This window comes from Mauremys reevesii, linkage group 12 (assembly GCF_016161935.1).
Source record: "Mauremys reevesii isolate NIE-2019 linkage group 12, ASM1616193v1, whole genome shotgun sequence".
Lineage (NCBI taxonomy): Eukaryota > Metazoa > Chordata > Testudines > Geoemydidae > Mauremys > Mauremys reevesii.
In genome coordinates this window covers 29836814-29857957 of record NC_052634.1, presented here as the reverse complement: position 1 = coordinate 29857957, position 21144 = coordinate 29836814, and the positions used below count along the sequence as shown (strand labels likewise).

Below are 21144 nucleotides of genomic sequence, written 5' to 3'. Positions count from 1 at the left end.
CATTTGAGCTAACTTCCCCCAGCTGTCTCCAGCCTCCCAGTCAGCGCAAGGGGGAGAAGGGCCGGGGAGGAAGAGCTTTCTGCTCCGCAAGGGCTGGCTTTTTGGGAGGCCAAGCGGGGAGAGGGATGGAGGCCACTGGAGGAACTGAGCTGGCTGACTGTCCATGGCTTCTAAAAGAAGGGCAAGAGAAGGTCCCGCGGCTGCCTCGCCGTTGGAGAATGCGGACATTGATCCTGCTGCCTCTCGCATGCGAAGCGAGCGCTCTACCACTTGAGCTAATTCCCCTACCTTGACAGGCCATGTCTTGATCCATCCATTCGATAACGGAGGCCACATCGTTCCCCACACCAGCCGGTGACTCCTTCTAAAAGGGTGAGGCAAGGCAGGGTTTCCCGTAGGCCGGCTAGCTCAGTTGGTTAGAGTGTGGTGCTAATAACGCCACGGTCATGGGTTCAAGCCCCATACTGGCCACTGCGGGAGGATGACGGTGATTTCTGCTCTTTTGGCTGACTGCTAGGGGTGGCAGAGGCCAAAACCAGGTGGGCCGGGAGCGGGCAAGAGCCCTGCTGGGCGCCGGGCAGGACGAGGCTCCGGACACCTCCTTGGTCTCCCCTCCCTGGGCTCCTCGCTCCACCTGCTGCCTGAAAGGAACTTGGGCCCGGGGAGGAGACGAGTGAGCCCGGCCGGCTGCCTTCCAGGCTCATAGGAGGCCAGGCTTGAGCTGCCCGCCCGCGAAGCCAAAATCGCAGGCCTGCCGGCTCACCCCCATTGTCCACAGAGGGTTGACCTGATGGCCCGAATTCTTGCCGGCCGCCAGCTCCACCCAAATGTACCCGACGCCGGATCACGCTCCCCAGCCCAAGCCACAGAGGAAGGCTTAATCCTCGGCACCCCAACCTAGGGGAGAGGCTTCACACTCCGCTGGCGCAGGGTGACCTTTGGGACTTCCCTGGACACCATCCTCCCACCGCCCACAACCAGACCCCCCAAGCCCACACTCGAGCCCACCCCTGCGACAGGAAGGAGCAGGAGGACCACTCTGCCCAGGGGCACCACCACTCGAATTCAGCTTCACTTGCTTTCTCTTCTACCCCTTTCCTCCCAAGTTATGCGCGCCTCACGGGAGCCGGCCCTGGGAAGACGCAGGCACCGCACTCTGACTGGCGCAAGCCAAACGCCCCACACCGAGAGTTTAGCACAGGCTCTTGAGGCACTGGAGGAACCCCATGCAGACGCACTGACGGAGCTAAGCTTTACGGCCAAGGGCTCTACCTGTGCAGAAAGCCAACTTGCTTGTGAAAAAGACTCCTCTTTCGGCTCCCCTTCCAAACTTCCAAATGCCTCCAAATGGGAAAACACACACACTGAAACACCCAAACGGTCCTAACGCTGGGGCCAGGCGAAAAGAAAAGCAAGGAAAAGATTTCTAAATGGCCACCCTGCCAGAGTCGTACAGCTCCGCAAGTGAAACCCGTAGGAGGGACATTACACAGAAAAGGGGAATGGAAAGCTGCCCAAATTGAGATGCTGTGGAAAGCTACAGCCCCATCGCTACTCCTACTCTGCACACTTCTTGCAACAGCTGATGAACGGCCAGGTGCTTTTCGCATCCAAGCCCACACCAGGGAAAGACCTTGAGAAGCTTCCCGTGGCTTGCCTGGTTCAGCTGGTCAGAGTGCGGCACTCGTGGAGGCAAGATGGTGCAGACGAGCCCCTGGGTGGCTGTGGGCTTGGGGAGGGTGGCTTTGGATTTTTCGGCCTGACCGCTACGGGCAGCAAGGCCAAAAGTCAGATGGCCGGCTCTCCCGTCCACCACGCTCATCAGGAGCCCTTAGTCGACAGGCTCGGAGAATGCAGGCAGCGTCCCACACTACCTCTCGCGTGCAAAGCGAGCGCTCTGCCGCTTGAGCTAATTCCCCGCTGCTGGCCTGACTCTCAGGCACCGGGCAAAAAAAGGCAAGGGCTCTGTGGCCTTAAGCAGAACACAGCCTGAAATGGGGAGGGGGGGCGCTACCCAGAGCTGGGGAAGGGGGTCCGAGTCCCAGCCACGCTCCTCGGCACAAACACCAACGCTCCCTCCCTGGAGTGTGTCTGGGCTGAGAGTTAGCCCCTGAAACAAGCACCAAACTTCAGAAGTCAACGCAGGGATAGATCACTTGACGATTGCCTGCTCTGGCCATTGCCTCTGAAGCGCCTGGCATCGGTTACTGTCAGAAGACGTGATAGTGGCCTAGATGGACCATCGGTCTCACCCAGGAGGGCCGTTCTTATCTTCACCACTTTCCTCTAACCCAAGCAAAGCCAGGAGAGGTCCCGCGGCTTCCTTGGCGCTGGAGGACGCGGGCATTGATCCCCGCTGCCTCTTGGAGTGCGGGGGAGTCCAACTCTGCACCCCTCTTCCTGGGACTCACAGTGATTTTCAGCCATCCAGTAAAACAGAAGGTTTATTGGACACAGGAACACAGGCTACAGCAGAGCTTGTGGGCAGAGCCAGGACCTCTCAATCTGGCCCTTCTGTGGTTCAGGGTGCTTGGATCCCAGCCTAGGATTCTCTGAACTCCCCTCACCCAGCCCTAAATCGAAACTGACTCCCCCTCTCCACTCGGCTCTCTCCTTTGTCTAGCTCCCCTGGCAGAGATGTTGACCTCCCCTCCCCCCTGCCTAGCTCAGGTTACAGGCTGAATACCTGTCCCTCACCTAACGTCCTCCCCGGCTCCCCCAACCCCCACACAGACAGCCCCTACTCCATCACATCTCTCCCCCTTTCGAGACTGAACTGAGCGGGGTCACTCTGTCCAGTGACCCGGGGAAGTTCAGGGCCCCCTCTCCGGGACAGCGCGTCTGCTATCAGGTTGGCACTTCCCTTCACGTGGACCACGTCCATGTCGTAGTCCTGCAGGAGCAGGCTCCACCTCAGGAGCTTGGCGTTGGCTCCTTTCAGCTGGTGCAGCCAGGTCAGGGCAGAGTGGTCGGTGTACACGGTGAAGTGGTGCCCAAAGAGATATGGCTCCAGTTTCTTAAGGGCCCACACCATGGCCAGGCATTCCTTTTCGATGGCCGCGTAGTTCTGCTCCCGGGGTAGCAACTTCTTGCTCAGTTACACGATGGGGTGTCTCTCCCCTTTTTCATCCTCCTACATCAACACCACCCCCAGCCCCGTGTCTGAGGCGTCAGTGAACACCATAAAGGGCTTGTCAAAGTCTGAATTTGCCAGAACTGGGCCACTAACCAGAGCCTCCTTCAGCGCCCGGAGAGCCTGCTGGCACTGCTCGGTCCAGACCTCCTTGTCTGGCTTCCCCTTCTTGCACAGTTTAAAAGTGCAAGATGATGGGAAGCGGCTCAGTGATGGGAGTGGCTCTGGTGCTAAAGTGGGGCATGAACCTTCGATAGTATCCCGCCATCCCAGTAAAGGCCTGGACCTGCTTTTTGGTTTGGGGAGCAGGCCAGTCTCTGATCACCTCCACCTTGGCTGGTTCTGGCTTTAGGCAGCTGCTCCCTACCCGATGGCCCAGGTAAGATACTTCAGCCATCCCCACCTTGCACTTCTCAGCCTTTACGGTTAACCCAGCCTCTCGGAGTCGGTCCAGCACTCGTCTAACCTGGGACATGTGGTTCTCCCAGGTCTGGCTGAAGACGCAGATGTCGTCAATATATGCCACGGCAAAACTCTCCATCCCCCTCAGTTGCTGATCCACCAGACGCTGGAAGGTGGCCGGCGCTCCCTTGAGGCCGAAGGGCAGGGTCAGAAACTCATAGAGCCCCAGAGCGGTGATAAAGGCCAATTTCAGCCTGACATCTGTGTCCAGCGGCACTTGCCAGTAGCCCTTTGTAAGATCCATGGTGGTGAGGTACCGAGCGCCTCCCAGCTTGTCTAGGAGCTCGTCAGGCCTGGGCATGGGGTTGGCATCAGATACAGTGATGGCATTGAGCTTTCGATAGTCCACACAGAACCGGATCGACCTATCCCTTTTGGGGACCAGGACCAGCGGCGAGGCCCAAGGGCTGGAAGATGGCTGGATCACCCCCAAAGCCAGCATGTCCCTGACCTCTCTTTCTAGGTCCTGGGCAGTTTTTCCTGTGACCCGAAAAGGGGAGCATCGTATGGGGGGGTGTGTGTGACCCGGTCTCCACCTGGTGGACAGTCAAATTAGTGCGCCCGGGCTGGTTGGAAAACAGCTGTCGGTACAGATGCAGCACCCCTCTGATCTCAGCCTGCTGGGCCAGGGTCAGCTGATCAGAGAGGGGAATCGCCTCCAGGGGGGAACCAGCCTTTGTCCCCGGGAATAGATCCACTAAAGGGTCATCTCCCGGCTCCTCCCAATGTCCACACATGGCCAACACCACATTCCCCCTGTCATAGTATGGCTTCATCATATTCACATGGTACACCCGGCGGTGATGAGCCCAGTTAGACAGCTCCACCACATAGTTTACCTCATTTAGTTGCTTGATAACCTTGAAGGGCCCTTCCCAGGCAGCCTGGAGTTTGTTTTTCCTCACGGGGATGAGAACCATCACTTGACCCCCGGTGGCGAAGGCGCGGGCCTGCGCCGTGCGGTCGTACCAGACCTTCTGCTTCCTCTGGGCTCGGGCCAGATTCTCCCTGGCCAGGCCCATGAGCTTGGCAAGTCTTTCACGGAAGGTCAGGACATACTCCACCACTGACTCGCCATCGGGCAGCCTTCCCCTCCCATTCGTCTCTCATCAGGTCCAGGGGCCCCCTTACCCGCCTCCCATATAACAGTTCAAAAGGCGAGAACCCGGTAGATTCCTGGGGTACCTCCCTGTACGCGAACAGCAGGTGAGGTAAGTACTTGTCCCAGTCCTGTGGGTGCTGGTTCCTAAATGTTTTTAGCATCATCTTTAGCGTCCCGTTTAACCTCTCCACCAGCCCGTTGGTCTGGGGGTGATACGCTGAGGCCCAGTTGTGCCGGACCCCACATTTCTCCCACAGGGACTGGAGCAGGCTCGACATGAAGTTGGACCCCTGGTCCGTTAAGACTTCCTTGGGGAACCCCACCCGGCTGAAAATGGTCAGCAGTGCATCTGCCACGGTGTCTGCTTCGATAGAGGACAAGGCCACCGCCTCAGGGTAGCGAGTGGCGAAATCTACCACCACCAGGATGTATTTCTTCCCCGACCGGGTCGCCTTGCTGAGAGGTCCCACTATGTCCATGGCCACCTTCTGGAAAGGTTCTTCTATGATGGGCAAAGGCCTCAATGCTGCTTTCCCCTTGTCCTGGGCCTTCCCCACCCGCTGGCAGGGGTCACAGGATTGGCAGTACTGTCGGACGTGGGTAAAGACCCCAGGCCAGTAAACGTTCTGTAGCAGCCTCTGCCTGGTGCGCCGGATTCCCTGGTGCCCTGCGAGGGGGATGTCATGGGCCAGGTACAGGAGCTTGTGGCAAAACTTCTGGGGAACCACCAGCTGCCTCCTGTTCCCCCATGACTCTACTTCCCTGGGGGGAGCCCATTCTCGGTACAGGAACCCCTTCTCCCACAGGAACGTCTCCTTGCAACCTCTCCTCATGGTCTGTACCGCACTGAGGTTAGCCCGGTCCCTGAGCTTCTGCAAGGAGGGGTCTTTCTGCAACTCAGCCTGGAACTCGGCAGCTGGGACAGGGATGGGGACCTGCTCTCTCTCACCAGCTGGGACTGAGGTAGCAGCCTCTCTGGGTCGTGTCCCTGAGTGTTCCCTCCCCACCAGGTTAGGGTCCGGCACCTCGGGCAGAGTACCTTCCCCGTTGTCAGGGCGCAGTGCCCTACACCGACTCTGACTACGGGTCACGACCAGGGCACCCCGGGCGTTGCTTGGCCAGTCCTCGAGGTCCCCCCCATTAACACCTCCGTGGGCAAATGTGGGTGTACCCTCACGTCCTTGGGGCCCTCCTTGGCCCCCCACTTCAGGTGCACCCTCACCACGGGCACCTTGAATGGGGTCCCACTCACACCCCTCACGGTCAGGTAGGTGTCGGGCACCATCCGATCTGGGGCCACCACCTCGGGCCGGGCCAGCGTCACCTCTGCGCCCGTGTCCCAGTACCCATCCTCCCATCCACCTCCAGGGGAACAAGGCACTCTTTCCGGAGGGGCAGCCCCGTGCCCACCCTGTAAACCAAAAACCCGGAGTCTGGAGCATCCAGCCCCCCAGAGGAGCAGACCTGGGGCCCTCCTCCCTCCTTCGCAGGTGGTACGCGGCCAGCCCCCCTTTCCTGGAAATGTTGCCCCTCATCTGATTGGATCTTTACCCAGTCAACCCTCTGTGGGTTGGGTCTGCTCGGTCTGTCCCTGAGCTTGGGGCACTGGGCCCGTATGTGGCCTCATTGGCCACAGTGATAGCAGCCCATGTCTCGTGAGTCCCCTCGAGTGGGTCGGATGGACCTGACGCTGGATGTTCCCCTTTGGTGGGGGTTCTCCATAGGGCCCCGCTGGGAGGTCCCATGGTGACTTTCTCTCTGCGTTGAGGCAGGCCTGCTCCTTCGAGACTCCTCCCTGTTATCCCCTGCCCGACTGTCCACAAATTGGTCGGCCAGCTGGCCTGCGTGCTGCGGGTTCTCCGGCTTCTGGTCCATCAACCACAGCCTCAGGTCGGATGGGCACTGCTCATACAGGTGCTCCAGTATGAATAGGTCAAGCAGGTCCTCTTTAGTTTGGGCCCCGGCTGTCCACTTGCGGGCATACCCCTGCGCCCGGTTGACCAGTTGTAGGTATGTGACCTCACGGGTTTTATGTTGACTCCGGAACCTCTTCCGGTACATCTCAGGAGTCAGCCCAAACTCACGGAGCAGGGCCTGTTTGAACAGTTCGTAGTCCCCTGCCTCCACCCCTTTCATTCGGCTGTACACCTCCACGGCGGTGGAGTCCAGTAAGGGGGTGAGAAACGGGATCCTGTCTGCAGGGTCAACCCGGTGCAGCTCGCAGGCATTCTCAAAGGCCGTCAGGAAGGTATCTATCTCCTCCCCCTCCTTACGCCGGGCCAGGAAGCTCTTATCAAAGCTCTTTGTAGGCTTGGGTCCCCCCTCACTCACCGCAGCCGGGGCCCCGCTGCTTCTCAGCTGGGCCAGTGCCAGCTCACGCTGGCGCTGGTTCTCCTCGTGTTTACGCTGGTTCTCCCGCTCCTTCAGTTCTTGCCTCCTTAACTCGGGCGCCTCCCTGTCATATTCCAGCCACATCTGTTCGAGGGACGGGGAGCTCCGCTGGGACGATCCCCTGCTGGCCGCTGAGCCCTCGGTATTCACTGGGCTTCTCCCAACCCCTCCCCTAGGTATAGGTGGGCAGGGTCTCGGGGTGTCCTCAGCAGCAGTCTGGCCCCTCCCAGCCATGTCAGGCCCCGGGGCCCATAATGTGTCCGCTGGGTGGCTTCCCTCTGGGACAGGGCTCGGTTCACCCAAGCGATCCGTCTCCTCCAGCTGGGCAATTAGCTGGTCTTTGGTGGACCTCCCAATGCACAGCCCCCTCTGCCTGCACAGCTCCACCAGGTCGCTCTTAAGGTGCTTAGCATACATCTTCCTGCTGGCCACTCGCCGGCCTGTGCTCTCAGCTTCCCACCGGTTCCAGGGAGACCCCTCGTGCACCAGCCCTTCTTCAGGTCACCACCTCTCTGCCAGGATCGAGCTGCAGACTCCTCCGCCCCTGGGACTGCTCCTGCAATCCCCCGGGGGACCCTGTTACTGCAAAGTCCTTCTCTCTGGTCACACACTCCCAGGGTTAATCGCCTCCTGAAACTGTCTCTTTCTGTCTCTTCAGCCCACCTGGTCCCCGTCAGTTCCCCCTTCGTTTTGCTGCTCCCCAGTCACTAACTGCAGGAAGCGCCGTCCACGGGGTGCAGTAGGTCCCGCCGCTGCCACCAGTTGTCACGGAGTGTGGGGGAGACCGGCCCTGCACCCCTCTTCCTGGGACTCACAGTGACTGTCAGCCAGCCAGTAAAACAGAAGGTTTATTGGACAACAGGAATACAGGCTACAGCACAACCAGGACCACTCAATCGAGTCCTTCTGGGGTTCAGGGTGCAGGGATCCCAGCATAGGATTCCCTGAACTCTCCCCCCCCAAGCCCCAAACCGATACTGACCCAACCCCCTTCAGCCGGCTCCCTGGCTTTGTCTAGCTCCCCGGGCAAAGGTGCTGACCTCCCCTCCCCCCGCCTAGCTCATGGTACAGGCTGAATACCTGTCCCTCACCTAAAATCCTCCCTGGCTCTCCCAACCCCCACACAGACAGCCCCTACTCCATCACAGCAGGTCAGGACTGGGATAGCAGGGGCTGCGGGTCGGGAGTGAGGGACATTAGCAGAGTCTTGAGGTCAGGACTGGGATAACAGGGGCTGCTGGTCGGGAGTATTGATGGGCACCAGCAGGGCTGTGATTCTGCAGGTCAGGACTGGGATATCAGAGGCTGCGGGTCGGGAGTGAGGGGCACCAGCAGAGCTCTGGGTCTGGAGGTCAGGACTGGGATAGCAGGGGCTGCGGGTCAGGAGTGAGGGGCACCGGCAGAGCTGGAGGGAGCCCAGGGGGCTGCGGGTCAGGAGTGAGGGGCACCAGCAGAGCTGTGGGTCTGGAGGTCAGGACTGGGATAGCAGGGGCTGCGGGTCGGGAGTGAGGGGCACCGGCAGAGCTGTGAGTCTGCAGGTCAGGACTGGATAGCAGGGGCTGCGGGTCGGGAGTGAGGGGCACCCGCAGAGCTGTGGGTCTGGAGATCAGGACTGGGATAGCAGGGGCTGCGGGTCGGGAGTGAGGGGCACCCGCAGAGCTGTGGGTGTGGAGGTCAGGACTGGATAGCAGGGCCTGCGGGTCGGGAGTGAGGGGCACCAGGAGAGCTGTGAGTCTGGAGGTCTGGACTGGTATAGTAGGGGCTGTGGGTCGGGAGTGAGGGGCACCAGCAGAGCTGTGAATCTGCAGGTCAGGACTGGGATAGCGGGGGCTGCGGGTCGGGAGTGAGGGGCACCGGTAGAGCTCTGAGTCCGCAGGTCAGGACTGGGATGGCAGGGGCTGCGGGTCAGGAGTGAGGGGCACCAGCAGAGCTGGAGGGAGCGCAGGGGGCTGCAGGTCAGGAGTGAGGGGTACCGGCAGAGCTGTGGTTCTGCAGGTCAGGACTGGGATAGCAGGGGCTGCGGGTCGGGAGTGAGGAGCAATGGTAGAGCTGGAGGGAAACCAGGGGGCTGCGGGTCGGGACTGAGGTGCACCAGAAGAGCTGTGAATCTGCAGGTCAGGACTGGAATAGCAGGGGCTGCGGGTCGGGAGTGAGGGGCACCGGCAGAGCTGTGAGTCTGCAGATCAGGACTGGATAGCAAGGGCTGCGGGTCGGGAGTGAGGAGCAATGGTAGAGCTGGAGGGAAACCAGGGGGCTGCAGGTCGGGACTGAGGTGCGCCAGAAGAGCTGTGAATCTGCAGGTCAGGACTGGGATAGCAGGGGCTGCGGGTCGGGAGTGAGGGGCACCGGCAGAGCTGTGAGACTGCAGGTCAGGACTGGATAGCAGGGGCTGCGGGTCGGGAGTGAGGGGCACCAGAAGAGCTGTGAGTCTGCAGGTCAGGACTGGGATAGCAGGGGCTGCGGGTCAGGAGTGATGGGCACCGGCAGAGCTGGAGTCTGCAGGTCAGGACTGGGATAGCAGGGGCTGTGGGTTGGGAGTTAGGGGCACCGGTAGAGATCTGAGTCTGCAGGTCAGGACTGGGATAGCAGGGGCTGCAGGTCGGGAGTGAGGGGCACCGGCAGAGCTGGAGGGAGCCCAGGGGGCTGCGGGTCAGGAGTGAGGGGCACCAGCAGAGCTGTGAGTCTGCAGGTCAGGACTGGGATAGCAGGGGCTGCGGGTCGGGAGTGAGGGGCACCCGCAGAGCTGTGGGTGTGGAGGTCAGGACTGGATAGCAGGGCCTGCGGGTCGGGAGTGAGGGGCACCAGGAGAGCTGTGAGTCTGCAGGTCAGGACTGGGATAGCAGGGGCTGCGGGTCGGGAGTGAGGGGCACCCGCAGAGCTGTGGGTGTGGAGGTCAGGACTGGATAGCAGGGCCTGCGGGTCGGGAGTGAGGGGCACCAGGAGAGCTGTGAGTCTGGAGGTCTGGACTGGTATAGTAGGGGCTGTGGGTCGGGAGTGAGGGGCACCAGCAGAGCTGTGAATCTGCAGGTCAGGACTGGGATAGCGGGGGCTGCGGGTCGGGAGTGAGGGGCACCGGCAGAGCTGTGAGTCTGCAGGTCAGGACTGGGATAGCAGGGGCTGCGGGTCGGGAGTGAGGAGCAATGGTAGAGCTGGAGTTAAACCAGGAGGCTGCGGGTCGGGAGTGAGGGGCACCAGCAGAGCTGTGAATCTGCAGGTCAGGACTGGGATAGCAGAGGCTGCGGGTCAGGAGTGAGGAGCAATGGTAGAGCTGGAGTTAAACCAGGGGGCTGCGGGTCGGGAGTGAGGGGCACCCGCAGAGCTGTGGGTGTGGAGGTCAGGACTGGATAGCAGGAGCTGTGGGTCGGGAGTGAGGGGCACCGGCAGAGCTGTGAGTCTGCAGGTCAGGACTGGGATAGCAGGGTCTGCGGGTCGGGAGTGAGGGGCACCCGCAGAGCTGTGGGTGTGGAGGTCAGGACTGGATAGCAGGGCCTGCGGGTCGGGAGTGAGGGGCACCAGGAGAGCTGTGAGTCTGGAGGTCTGGACTGGTATAGTAGGGGCTGTGGGTCGGGAGTGAGGGGCACCAGCAGAGCTGTGAATCTGCAGGTCAGGACTGGGATAGCGGGGGCTGCGGGTCGGGAGTGAGGGGCACCGGCAGAGCTGTGAGTCTGCAGGTCAGGACTGGGATAGCAGGGGCTGCGGGTCGGGAGTGAGGAGCAATGGTAGAGCTGGAGTTAAACCAGGAGGCTGCGGGTCGGGAGTGAGGGGCACCAGCAGAGCTGTGAATCTGCAGGTCAGGACTGGGATAGCAGAGGCTGCGGGTAAGGAGTGAGGAGCAATGGTAGAGCTGGAGTTAAACCAGGGGGCTGCGGGTCGGGAGGGAGGGGCACCGCAGAGCTGTGGGTGTGGAGGTCAGGACTGGATAGCAGGAGCTGTGGGTCGGGAGTGAGGGGCACCGGCAGAGCTGTGAGTCTGCAGGTCAGGACTGGGATAGCAGGGGCTGCGGGTCGGGAGTGAGGGGCACCCGCAGAGCTGTGGGTGTGGAGGTCAGGACTGGATAGCAGGGCCTGCGGGTCGGGAGTGAGGGGCACCAGGAGAGCTGTGAGTCTGGAGGTCTGGACTGGTATAGTAGGGGCTGTGGGTCGGGAGTGAGGGGCACCAGCAGAGCTGTGAATCTGCAGGTCAGGACTGGGATAGCGGGGGCTGCGGGTCGGGAGTGAGGGGCACCGGCAGAGCTGTGAGTCTGCAGGTCAGGACTGGGATAGCAGGGGCTGCGGGTCGGGAGTGAGGAGCAATGGTAGAGCTGGAGTTAAACCAGGAGGCTGCGGGTCGGGAGTGAGGGGCACCAGCAGAGCTGTGAATCTGCAGGTCAGGACTGGGATAGCAGGGGCTGCGGGTCAGGAGTGAGGAGCAATGGTAGAGCTGGAGTTAAACCAGGGGGCTGCGGGTCGGGAGTGAGGGGCACCCGCAGAGCTGTGGGTGTGGAGGTCAGGACTGGATAGCAGGGCCTGCGGGTCGGGAGTGAGGGGCACCAGGAGAGCTGTGAGTCTGGAGGTCTGGACTGGTATAGTAGGGGCTGTGGGTCGGGAGTGAGGGGCACCAGCAGAGCTGTGAATCTGCAGGTCAGGACTGGGATAGCGGGGGCTGCGGGTCGGGAGTGAGGGGCACCGGTAGAGCTCTGAGTCTGCAGGTCAGGACTGGGATGGCAGGGGCTGCGGGTCGGGAGTGAGGGGCACCAGCAGAGCTGTGAATCTGCAGGTCAGGACTGGGATAGCAGGGGCTGCGGGTCAGGAGTTAGGAGCAATGGTAGAGCTGGAGTTAAACCAGGGGGCTGCGGGTCGGGAGTGAGGGGCACAAGCTGAGCTGTGAGTCTGCAGGTCAGGTCTGGGATAGCTGGGGATGGGGGTCGTGTGTGAGTATCAATGGTCGAGCTGGATGGAAACCTTGGGGCTGCGGGTCGGGACTGAGGTGCACCAGAAGAGATGTGAATCTGCAGGTCAGGACTGGGATAGCAGGGGCTGCGGGTCGGGAGTGAGGGGCACCGGCAGAGCTGTGAGTCTGCAGGTCAGGACTGGATAGCAGGGGCTGCGGGTTGGGAGTGAGGGGCACCGGCAGAGCTGTGAGTCTGCAGGTCAGGACTGGATAGCAGGGGCTGCGGGTCAGGAGTGAGGGGCACCAGAAGAGCTGTGAGTCTGCAGGTCAGGACTGGGATAGCAGGGGCTGTGGGTCGGGAGTTAGGGGCACCGGTAGAGCTCTGAGTCTGCAGGTCAGGACTGGGATAGCAGGGGCTGCGGGTCGGGAGTGAGGGGCACCGGCAGAGCTGGAGGGAGCCCAGGGGGCTGCGGGTCAGGAGTGAGGGGCAACAGCAGAGCTGTGGGTCTGGAGGTCAGGACTGGGATAGCAGGGGCTGCGGGTCGGGAGTGAGGGGCACCGGCAGAGCTGTGAGTCTGCAGGTCAGGACTGGGATAGCAGGGGCTGCGGGTCGGGAGTGAGGGGCACCCGCAGAGCTGTGGGTGTGGAGGTCAGGACTGGATAGCCGGGCCTGCGGGTCGGGAGTGAGGGGCACCAGGAGAGCTGTGAGTCTGGAGGTCAGGACTGGATAGCATGGGCTGTGGGTCGGGAGTGAGGGGCACCGGCAGAGCTGTGAGTCTGCAGGTCAGGACTGGGATAGCAGGGGCTGCGGGTCGGGAGTGAGGAGCAATGGTAGAGCTGGAGTTAAACCAGGAGGCTGCGGGTCGGGAGTGAGGGGAACCAGCAGAACTGTGAATCTGCAGGTCAGGACTGGGATAGCAGGGGCTGCGGGTCAGGAGTGAGGAGCAATGGTAGATCTGGAGTTAAACCAGGGGGCTGCGGGTCGGGAGTGAGGGGCACCCGCAGAGCTGTGGGTGTGGAGGTCAGGACTGGATAGCAGGGCCTGCGGGTCGGGAGTGAGGGGCACCAGGAGAGCTGTGAGTCTGGAGGTCTGGACTGGTATAGTAGGGGCTGTGGGTCGGGACTGAGGGGCACCGGTAGAGCTCTGAGTCTGCAGGTCAGGACTGGGATGGCAGGGGCTGCGGGTCGGGAGTGAGGGGCACCAGCAGAGCTGTGAATCTGCAGGTCAGGACTGGGATAGCAGGGGCTGCGGGTCAGGAGTGAGGAGCAATGGTAGAGCTGGAGTTAAACCAGGGGGCTGCGGGTCGGGAGTGAGGGGCACCCGCAGAGCTGTGGGTGTGGAGGTCAGGACTGGATAGCAGGGCCTGCGGGTCGGGAGTGAGGGGCACCAGGAGAGCTGTGAGTCTGGAGGTCTGGACTGGTATAGTAGGGGCTGTGGGTCGGGAGTGAGGGGCACCAGCAGAGCTGTGAATCTGCAGGTCAGGACTGGGATAGCGGGGCTGCGGGTCGGGAGTGAGGGGCACCGTAGAGCACTGAGTCCGCAGGTCAGGACTGGGATGGCAGGGGCTGCGGGTCGGGAGTGAGGGGCACCAGCAGAGCTGTGAATCTGCAGGTCAGGACTGGGATAGCAGGGGCTGCGGGTCAGGAGTGAGGAGCAATGGTAGAGCTGGAGTTAAACCAGGGGGCTGCGGGTCGGGAGTGAGGGGCACCAGCAGAGCTCTGAGTCTGCAGGTCAGGACTGGGATAGCAGGGGCTGCGGGTCGGGAGTGAGGAGCAATGGTAGAGCTGGAGGGAAACCAGGGGGCTGCGGGTCGGGACTGAGGTGCACCAGAAGAGCTGTGAATCTGCAGGTCAGGACTGGGATAGCAGGGGCTGCGGGTCGGGAGTGAGGGGCACCGGCAGAGCTGTGAGTCTGCAGGTCAGGACTGGATAGCAGGGGCTGCGGGTCGGGAGTGAGGGGCACCGGCAGAGCTGTGAGTCTGCAGGTCAGGACTGGATAGCAGGGGCTGCGGGTCGGGAGTGAGGGGCACCAGAAGAGCTGTGAGTCTGCAGGTCAGGACTGGGATAGCAGGGGCTGTGGGTCGGGAGTTAGGGGCACCGGTAGAGCTCTGAGTCTGCAGGTCAGGACTGGGATAGCAGGGGCTGCGGGTCGGGAGTGAGGGGCACCGGCAGAGCTGGAGGGAGCCCAGGGGGCTGCGGGTCAGGATTGAGGGGCACCAGCAGAGCTGTGGGTCTGGAGGTGAGGACTGGGATAGCAGGGGCTGCGGGTCGGGAGTGAGGGGCACCGGCAGAGCTGTGAGTCTGCAGGTCAGGACTGGGATAGCAGGGGCTGCGGGTCGGGAGGGAGGGGCACCCGCTGAGCGGTGGGCGGGTCGGGATGGAGTGGATAGCCGGGCCTGCGGGTCGGGAGTGAGGGGCACCAGGAGAGCTGTGAGTCTGGAGGTCAGGACTGGATAGCAGGGGCTGTGGGTCGGGAGTGAGGGTCACCGGCAGAGCTGTGAGTCTGCAGGTCAGGACTGGGATAGCAGGGGCTGCGGGTCGGGAGTGAGGAGCAATGGTAGAGCTGGAGTTAAACCAGGGGGCTGCGGGTCGGGAGTGAGGGGCACCAGCAGAGCTGTGAATCTGCAGGTCAGGACTGGGATAGCGGGGGCTGCGGGTCGGGAGTGAGGGGCACCGGTAGAGCTCTGAGTCTGCAGGTCAGGACTGGGATAGCAGGGGCTGCGGGTCAGGAGTGAGGGGTACCAGCCGAGCTGTGGGTCTGGAGGTCAGGACTGGATAGCAGGGGCTGCGGGTTGGGAGTGAGGGGCACCAGCAGAGGTGTGGGTCTGCAGGTCTGGACTGGGATAGCAGGGGCTGCGGGTCGGGAGTGAGGGGCACCAGCAGAGCTGTGAGTCTGCAGGTCAGGACTGGGATAGCAGGGGCTGCGGGTCGGGAATGAGGGGCACCGGCAGAGGTGAGGGTCTGGAGGTCAGGACTGGGATAGCAGGGGCTGCGGGTCGGGAGTGAGGGGCACCGGCAGAGGTGAGGGTCTGGAGGTCAGAATTGGGATAGCAGGGGCTGCGGGTTGGGAGTGAGGGGCACCCGCAGAGCTGTGATTCTGCAGGTCAGGACTGGATAGCAGGGGCTGCGGGTCGGGAGTGAGGGGCACCGGCAGAGCTGTGAGTCTGCAGGTCAGGACTGGGATAGCAGGGGCTGTGGGTCGGGAGTTAGGGGCACCAGAAGAGCTGTGGGTCTGCAAGTGTGGACTGGTATAGTAGGGGCTGCAGGTTGGGAGTGAGGGGCACCAGGAGAGCTGTGAGTCTGGAGGTCAGGACTGGATAGCAGGGGCTGTGGGTCGGGAGTGAGGGGCACCGGCAGAGCTGTGAGTCTGCAGGTCAGGACTGGGATAGCAGGGGCTGCGGGTCGGGCGTGAGGAGCAATGGTAGAGCTGGAGTTAAACCAGGGGGCTGCGGGTCGGGAGTGAGGGGCACCAGCAGAGCTGTGAATCTGCAGGTCAGGACTGGGATAGCGGGGGCTGCGGGTCGGGAGTGAGGGGCACCGGTAGAGCTCTGAGTCTGCAGGTCAGGACTGGGATAGCAGGGGCTGCGGGTCAGGAGTGAGGGGTACCAGCAGAGCTGTGGGTCTGGAGGTCAGGACTGGATAGCAGGGGCTGCGGGTCGGGAGTGAGGGGCACCAGCAGAGCTGTGAATCTGCAGGTCAGGACTGGGATAGCAGGGGCTGCGGGTCGGGAGTGAGGGGCACCGGCAGAGCTGTGAGTCTGCAGGTCAGTACTGGGATAGCAGGGGCTGCGGGTCGGGAATGAGGGGCACCGGCAGAGGTGAGGGTCTGGAGGTCAGGACTGGGATAGCAGGGGCTGCTGGTCGGGAGTGAGGGGCACCGGCAGAGCTGTGAGTCTGCAGGTAAGGACTGGATAGCAGGGGCTGCGGGTCGGGAGTGAGGGGCACCGGCAGAGCTGTGAGTCTGGAGGTCAGGACTGGATAGCAGGGGCTGCGGGTCGGGAGTGAGGGGCACCAGAAGAGCTGTGAGTCTGCAGGTCAGGACTGGGATAGCAGGGGCTGCGGGTCAGGAGTGATGGGCACCGGCAGAGCTGGAGTCTGCAGGTCAGGACTGGGATAGCAGGGGCTGTGGGTCGGGAGTTAGGGGCACCAGAGGAGCTGTGGGTCTGCAAGTGTGGACTGGTATAGTAGGGGCTGCAGGTCGGGAGTGAGGAGCACCAGCAGAGCTGTGGGTCTGGAGGTCAGGACTGGGGTAGCGGGGGCTGCGGGTCAGGAGTGAGGCACACCAGCAGAGCTGTGGGTGTGGAGGTCAGGACTGGATAGCAGGGCCTGCGGGTCGGGAGTGAGGGGCACCAGGAGAGCTGTGAGTCTGGAGGTCAGGACTGGATAGCAGGGGCTGCGGGTCGGGAGTGAGGGGCACCAGAAGAGCTGTGAGTCTGCAGGTCTGGACTGGTATAGTAGGGGCTGTGGGTCGGGAGTGAGGGGCACCAGCAGAGCTGTGAATCTGCAGGTCAGGACTGGGATAGCGGGGGCTGCGGGTCGGGAGTGAGGGGCACCAGTAGAGCTCTGAGTCTGCAGGTCAGGACTGGGATAGCAGGGGCTGCGGGTCGGGAGTGAGGGGCACCGGCAGAGGTGAGGGTCTGGAGGTCAGGATTGGGATAGCGGGGGCTGCGGGTCAGGAGTGAGGGGCACCAGCAGAGCTGTGGGTCTGGAGGTCAGGACTGGGATAGCAGGGGCTGTGGGTCGGGAGTGAGGGGCACCTTATCACCAGGAAATGCTCACCGACAGGCACCACACCCCATTCACACCCCTTTGGTCACTATGCAGCTCACTGGCAATCACTGCCCCGAAGTGACTCCGGCGCAGGCACCCACAGCACGAACTCCCCACGCCGGATTCTGTCCACACGCAGAGAATTCTCTCCACCAGGCTCCTTCGGTTCCTCTCGCTGCTCTCCGTCCTGCCGCCAGACACTGCTCATCTGCATAGCCCCGCCCATGGACACGTGACACCTCCTGTCATTTTGATCTCAAGTGAATGAGTTGCCCGCGGGGAATGAGCCCGTCACCGCACGTCACAGCCGCTGGGCGGGGATTGTCTGTGAGCCCCGCGCTGGGGGCGGGGCTTCAGGGAGAGACCCCGCCCCATAGACAGCCTGGGGCAGGGAGAGATTGGGGGAAGGGATGAGGGGATGGGGGAGAAGGGGAGGGAGAGACCCACCCCCTAGACCTGCTGGGGCTGGGGATATTGGGGGCAGGTGGGGAGAAGGGGGATTGGCAGAGACCCAGCCTGGGGTGCTGGAGAATTGGGGTGGGGTGGTGGGAGACCTGGCGGGGGGGGGTGGGTGTGTGTGAAATGTTGGTCCAGGGAATCTGAGTCACTCCCAGGACATCGTGCAGGGGGGAGCACAGGGGCAGGGAGAGAGCCCCAGCCCTGCCCCTGCCCCACAGAGCCCCAGAGGATATTGGGGGCAGGGGAGGGGATGGAGGGGAGGAGACCCAGCCCCATAGACCCCTAGAGGCAGCGGGATATGGGGCGGGTAGGAGAGGGGATGGCAGAGAAGACACCCATCTCCATAGACAGGAAATTAGGGAGAAGGGGGTGGGAGGATCCCGCTCTATAGACCTGCAGGGGCAGGGAGATATTGGGGGCAGGAGGGGAGAAGGGGTTGGCAGAGACCCAGCCTGGGTGCAGGGAAATGGGCTGGTTTGGAGGAACTGGGGAGGAGAAGAGACACAGGGCAGGACACACCTTGGGACAGGGAAACTGACTCACTCCGAATACACGCGAGCAGGGCAGGGCGGGGCAGATCATGCTGGTCCCAGGGTAATTTCGGGGTTCTGATTCCCACTCAGCCGGGGCTCTCTGGGCTGAGAGGCCCTGGGGTGGGCGGGTGCAGGGGCTGGGTGTGGGTGTCTGGCTGGGGGAGGTGCCTGGGCAGAGGGGCTGGAACTGGGGCGGCTCCAGGCACCAGCACACCCAGCGCGTGGTTGGGGCAAACTGCAGGGGCTCTGCTGGTCACCGCGAGGGCAGCAGGCACCCCAGCCCTCCCACTCTGCCCCCTCCCTCCTCCTCCCAGAGCTGGGGAAAACCCAGGAGTCCTGGCCCCCAGCCCTGCCCCGTATTTCCGTATGGCTCCATCCAACAGCCCCGCCCCGCGAGTGGGGAGAGACGAGGCCAAGGGAGAAGCAGGCGGGGCGCTGGGGGCGCGGGCTGCGGGGGCCGAGACCCCGACACGCGAGTTCGGGTCAGGAGCCGGAGGGGGCGGGGCGGGGCTCCTGGCTGGCGGAGCGGGGATGAGGAGTTGCGTTGGGGGAGGTGTCAGGTTGACCCAGGACCCGCCTCACCTGGGCTGGAGAGGACGGAGGCGCCCCGGGGCAGGCTGGGAGTTGTAGTTCCTGGCCTGTCTCAGAGCGGAAGTGACGGTCGGTTGCTCAGACAACGCCCCTCCCGGTGCACTCTGGGAAGCGTAGTTCTCTCTCTCACACACACACGGCCTCTATTGAAGGAGGGGCCGTAACACCTCACTCCGCCGCGCCCCTCCCCGCTCCCTGATTGGCGGAGAGCGCGCGGGACCTAGACTCGGCGCGTGGGGGGAGGCCCCGGTTCCCTCGCCGAGAGGCTTCGCTGCCCCCCCCCCCGGGCGCGCTGCGCCGTTGGGATTGAATCCCGCTGGCGGCGGGGTCTGCGCGGCTCAGTCCGCCAGCGGCACCGGAGTGGGGACGCGGCTCAGGGCGGGGCCAGTCCAAGGGGCGCTGAGGTGGACGGCAAGTGGCGGCTCGCACTTGGCGCCGGCTCAGATCCCAGTTCCAGGCGCCAGGCCCAGCCCCTGCCCCGGGAGCAGCCCGGCCCGTGGGATCCGGCTGGGGCCCCAGGGCAGAGGCAGCGGGAGTGAAAGGGCTTCACCCCACCAGCTGGGCCTGGGGGCTGCAGTGGGGGCTGAGCAGCCCCTGGCGGCAGCCTGGGGCGCTGGGCCCCTCAGCCCCACAACCTCCCGTGGTGCCCTGGTGTGGCAGTGCCCTATTGGTATCTCCTCCCCTCCCCACACCATTGTGGTAGTGGCCACTTCAGGCAGTGGCCTGTTTATCATCCCCACACCACCACCACCACCACCATTGCAGCAGTGCCCCTGGTGGCCATGTGCAGCAGTGCCCTGCATGTATCCCCAACCATTGTTGGGTATCCTCACCTGCCTTGTCTCCTGGTATTCTGGCCAGTGTCCAACTTCCCTTCGCCTTAGTCCTCAAACCTCCTCCAAGCAACCCCCAGTCCCTTAAGATGCCAAACCTCCTGGAGCCCAACCCTGGGGGCACCCCACCTGAAAACCCCACGGCACCATGGGAGTGGTCGTGTCCACTGCCTCCATCTCCCCCAGCCAGGACGGGCCCCACAGCACCATGGGAGTGGTCGTGTCTGCTTCCATTTCCTGACAGCCGCTGCCAGGCCCGGCCCAGACTTCCCATTTCTGGTGCGAGTCCCGAAGCAGATGCTGCCATGAGGCGGTGCTGGGAAGGGTGGTGCTGGTGTCAGGAGAAAGCAGGAGGAGTAGGTGGGGTCTGTGCTCCTGCGGGAGGTGCTGCCCTGCCTGCCCACCCAACAAGCGTTACACGCAGGAGCCTTCGTGCCCTGCGCTTTCAGGTCCCTCCCATCGCCAGCTTTAAACTCCGCTCAGTTCTAAGCTTTGGCCACACGGGGCAACCCAGAACTCAGCCAACGCCTCCCGTTGCTGGTTGCGCTCCGCCTCGTGGCAGGTTCACACCCCGCAGGCAGATCTCTGAATCGGAGCCGAACTGTTCCCAAACCCAGCGCTTTAGCAGCAGCTTTGCTAGAAAGCTGACGCCCCAAGTAAAGTAAGAGCCAGAGCGCTGTGTCCAGGATCTTCTATCGGGCCCTCACCGTGGTGTCTGTCAGGCGCAAGGAGAAACCAGGGAAATGTTTTCATGGCGTTTAAGGCAGAAGGGGCCATTAGCTCAGCTAGTCTGACCCCGAATAACACAGAATTACACCATGACACGTATTGATCCCACAGACCTTAGACAGATCAAAGCGTTTCAGCCCTCAGGAAGGAGGCTAAACTGGGTACCAGAGGCAGCGAACAAGGGGCCCCAAGGCAATGGCAGGGAGCTGACGAGGTGAAATATGCCCAGATGATCCCAGCAGGCGACCCACCCCATGCTGCAGATGTGGGAGTCCCTGTTCCTCCTGCCCTTAAGAATCTCTGGTGGTAAGTGGGTCCCCAGTTCCCAGGTAAGAATCCTCCATGTGGTTTCCTGGCTTCACCTCCAGATAAGAACATTGTGTGGAGGGAGTGGGAGGAAGGTTGTCTGGCAGATATGTAAAGGGGACTGTGTCTCCTGTCTGGCCCAGGCTCCTGGGAGGAAGTGATCTCAGTGTGTCTGGCTGTCTCCATTCTTCCCGCCCATAAGAATCCCTGGTGTGGGTGCACCCTAGACCATTAATGATCTCTGGTGGTGGGTGTCTCTCTCCTAGTCAGGATCTCTGGGGCGTGCCTGTATAAAAGGAGACTTTGACTCACCCAGGCTGGGCTGCCATCATGGAACAGACCAGGTCCTTCTGTGGAGGGTTTGCGCTCCTCCAAGGACGTGATCTCAGTGTGTGTGGGTGTCCCTGTCCCTTCAACCCTTAACAATCCCTGGTGCGTGGGTGCGCTGGGTCCCACATAATCCTCTGTCTTACCCCCATGAGGGATCCGTGGCTGTGGGTGTTCTCCACACTACTGGGGGTGTCTGTCTCTGTCCCTCCTGGTTAATAGTGGAGTGTGTGGGTATCCCCTGCCCGTTAAGGATCCGTGTTGTGTGGATGCCCCGTTCTTCTCATTAAGAATGGTGCAACGAAGCATATGGGTGTGTCCCCACCCCATGAACTAGCTCCCGTGTGTGGTTCCCTACCCCGTCCAGGCTCTGTGGTGTGTGGGTGTCGCTGTTCCTCTTTTCAAGATCTGTGTTGCAGGGGCGTCCCTCCCCAAGTCAGAAGCCCCAGCGTGGTGCTCCCATCCCCCAGCCAGGCTCTGCGGGGTGTCTAAAGGAGACCATGTCTCACCGAGGCTACGCTGCAGGGGTTACTCACAGGGACAATCAGACTAGTGATCAGCATGGGAGTTTTGACCTGCTCCATTTCCGACCTGGGTCGGTTCACCCTCCCAGGCAACCTGGAGACCCCAAGTTTCCCTG

At 62.5% G+C, this 21144-nt stretch overlaps 1 non-coding gene across 1 annotated transcript; it reads left to right on the top strand.

Annotated features, from left to right (window-relative positions):
- The first annotated feature begins 397 nt into the window (after nt 1-397).
- TRNAI-AAU lies at nt 398-471 on the top strand. The gene has a single exon. It is a non-coding gene; the product is annotated as a tRNA-Ile (tRNA).
- The last annotated feature ends 20673 nt before the right edge of the window (nt 472-21144 follow it).